Source organism: Canis lupus, chromosome 3 (assembly GCF_011100685.1).
Source record: "Canis lupus familiaris isolate Mischka breed German Shepherd chromosome 3, alternate assembly UU_Cfam_GSD_1.0, whole genome shotgun sequence".
NCBI classification, from domain to species: domain Eukaryota; kingdom Metazoa; phylum Chordata; class Mammalia; order Carnivora; family Canidae; genus Canis; species Canis lupus.
In genome coordinates this window covers 1446699-1450050 of record NC_049224.1, presented here as the reverse complement: position 1 = coordinate 1450050, position 3352 = coordinate 1446699, and the positions used below count along the sequence as shown (strand labels likewise).

At 53.5% G+C, this 3352-nt stretch overlaps 1 protein-coding gene across 3 annotated transcripts in view; it reads left to right on the top strand.

The window, feature by feature from the left end:
- The first annotated feature begins 602 nt into the window (after window positions 1-602).
- Window positions 603-3352, top strand: part of CAMK4 (calcium/calmodulin dependent protein kinase IV) — a 279256-nt gene continuing 276506 nt past the window's right edge. For all 3 annotated transcript variants that reach the window (XR_005356514.1, XR_005356513.1, XM_038532150.1), the window contains exon 1: window positions 603-770. The gene's annotated coding sequence lies outside the window, so the exon portion shown is untranslated. The remainder of the gene's footprint in view (window positions 771-3352) is intronic.

Genomic DNA, 3352 nt, shown 5'->3' with positions numbered 1-3352 from the left:
GGCGCGGCGGGTCCCACGTGCGGCCCGACGGGAGGCCGGGGCGGCGGCCGGCGGGCACGGGGGCACCGGCGGGGTGAAGCAGGCCCGGGAGCAGGCGGCTGCCCCGCCAGGCCCTCCGGGAAGGAGCCCGAGCGCCTGCGCTGAGCAGACGTCCCAACCGGAACGTCACCTTGCCCTGCTCAGGCCCAGGCCGGCGTGGTGGGCCGCGTGCATGACGGGCGTGCGTGGGGGCGCGTGCGAGGGCGCGTATGTGGCAGCCCCGTGTGAGGACGTGTGTGTGACTGATGCGCGTGAGGGCGAGGGTGCGTGCGTGCACGCATGCGTGAGGGGCGTGCGTGGGGGCGCGGGGTAGCGCGTGCGTGACTGACGCGCGTGAGGGCGAGGGCGCATGCGTGCGCACATGCGTGAGGGACGTGCGTGAGGCGTGCGGACAGGCGCTGTCGGGCGGCCTGGGAGCGTCGGCGTGCCGTCGGCGGCGCGAGGCCCGGGTGCGGCGGGTCGGGGCCGCGTGCGTGCTGCTGGCGGCCGCTGTCGTTCTGCCCGGGGAGTCCTGAGCAGGAGCCAAGCGTCCGAAGAGACGACGTGCGGTCGCGGAAGGCCTCGCGTGGCTGCCGCCGGAGTCCCCGGGCGGAGTCCCCGGGGCCGAGCGCCCTTGCTCTCGGGTGATGGAGGCGCGGCCCGCGGGCGTGTGGAAGCGGCGGGAGGCCGGGAGCCGGGCGGGCCCGGAAGGTTGCGGAGAAGACGGCGGCTGCCGCGGACCCGGGGGAAAGGTGGGTGCGGGACGAGAGGCGGGCGGGCGGGGGGGGGGGGGGAGGGCGGGAAAGCGGGCGGCTGACCACGTGCTCGTCCTTACCTGTCGCGGCGCGAGCCCGAGGCCCCGCAGTCTCCATCGCGGGATTCAGGGAAAATCAGACAAAACAGGAAATGACGTGAACCGCAGACTCTGGGCTTTCTAATATTTCCGTTTCAGAATTCTCCGGCGGTTTTAAGTTTTTATGTAATTTTTCTCATAAAACGTGCACACACCCGTCCGTCCGCCCGTCCGCCCGCCCGCGCTCGCATCCTGGCACGTGCGTACATCCCGCGGCTCCGGCGGCGCTGCTCCTTCTGGAAGGCGACCCCTGCGCAGACCCGCAGGTACCCCGGCCTGAACCAGGGCGGCCCCTGCACGCAGTCTCGGCCCCCCGGGCGCCCGGCGCCGTCCTCGGCGTTTCGATGGAGCGCGTGGTGCCCAGGCCCCCTCCTCGCCCCCTCGCCTCCTGTCTCCTCGCCTGGCGGACGCGAGCTGCAGCTTAGAAGGCGCCCCGACGACCAGACAACGACGAGACGACGACGGGGACGACGACGACGCACCCTGAGTCACCGGGAGCCGGACCGAGCCTGGAGCTCCTCCAGGAGGCGGTGGGAAGGGCAGCTCTTGGCAGAAGCGATCCTCACCTGCATGGCGGGGTTTCCCAAGAAGCGGGAGGAATATTGAGGTGGAGAGTTTCACTTTCCTTCAGCGATAAACAGAAATAATCCGCTTGATTGCAGAGGAGTTAAATGTCAAAGGGAGACTTAATCCCAATTAGCTTATCTCCTTACCCTTTACCAGAGTGCAAAGCAGGAAATTACCATTTCCCTTCCTGCTGGGAAATGACAGTCACCTAACAGATACACCACACCTTTGTATCACTGGAAACCAATTTCGTCTTTAAAAAATGACTAATCTGTAAGAAAAATGTTGACTTTTTTTTTAAACCAAAGTATCTTTTTTTTAAAAAAAGTTATTATATGCAAAATCCCTAGACAAATAGCACTGCCTGGAGGCACTTGAGATAAATTTAGATCAGACACGAAAGTATCTCTATTTTTTTTTTCTCCTCTTCACAGTGGCTGGTTTCCTCCACTACTGCCAGCGTGGCAGCCACATTCTCACGCCTCTCCTTCGCATGAGCTGCACATTTGCTAGAGGCCGTTTCGATGTAGGGCAAACAACAGATGTTCAATAAATACCTAATTCCGTGGTTTTTGTACAGTGAGCCAGTGTTCCCTGGGGGTTCTCGAAATTCTTTCAGAGGATCAGTAAAAGTATTATGAAAAAGTTTCATAAGAGAGTAAAGTATTATGAAAACGTTTCATGAGTTTTTTGACTCTCTGTGATCTCATGATCTCAGTATTTCAAATATAGGAAATATCAGTAGATATAATCTGTATAACCAAAGCTTGGTGAAGTCCTTAGTAACTTTTAAGACTGAAGGGATGCTGAGACCAAAAATATTGAAAATTACTGCCCTAAATGATTGGTGAATGAAACATACAACTTGACCAAGATGTGCTAATATATATGTAATATAAGCTACGCGATACCTAATGCCCATCTATGAGAATGCCTTAAACCCCGATGTTCTGAGATACAGAATATGAATCAGTGTTACTCTCAGACCCTGAGAGGGCTAGTGGGGCCAGGGCAGCTCTCTGGTTTTGCGATCCAATTCACTTGCAGATCCATTGGGATCAGTGGTTTGTTGAGTTCAGTTAGTACTAGATAGATGGCTGACTTTGGGCTAGGACAAATGATAAATCAAGAATGTTTAAATTGTTAATATGAGATCCATCAGTCTGGGTGTTTAGAATCAGTTTTAGCTATTTTCAGCTGTATGCAGATTTATTAGAGAACATTAGTAATCTTTCCAAAATTTTTCTTTGTGGCTGAGAACAGTGTCTGGATCATCTCAAGGCACTTGTATGGCAGCACTGGCCCCGGGTTGCTGGGTATCCCTGGTACCTCTGAAGGCTGGTCGTCTTGGCCACTACCTCCCTGGAACAGATTACACACAGTGCCTCCTCCATACCAACGGCTTATAATTCATATTGTCCTGAGGGTACATCCAGTTGGGAACAGGCTAAGGATCACTCCTATACCCAAGTCACAAAGGAAGCCAAGAGAGTGAGGTTCTGAGTTCTATGTTGGGGATGCAGGAATTTTAAGTGGGAAATTCTCCAAACATAGAGTGTTCACAAGGTATTTGGTATCAAAAAGTAGGTCTTCCCATAATCTTCCGCTTGGCTGTCCAACACATACCATTAGTCTATACGTTAAATATCAACAATAATACAATATTAACCTTCATACAAATAAAAGCATATATACCCTCCCCATAGGAGAAACAGTTCTCTATCAGTTAAAAAATGATATCAGGATTAAGTAACAGAAAACCCCAATAACCATGGTCTTAACAGATGGAGGAGCCTTATTTTTTTTTTTTTTAATACATTAAGAAGTCTAGACGTAGGCAGTTTTTCACATTGGTTCAGTTTTTCAGTAATATTGTAAGGGACATAGGGTTTTCTTCTAGTTTCCTTTTTCATT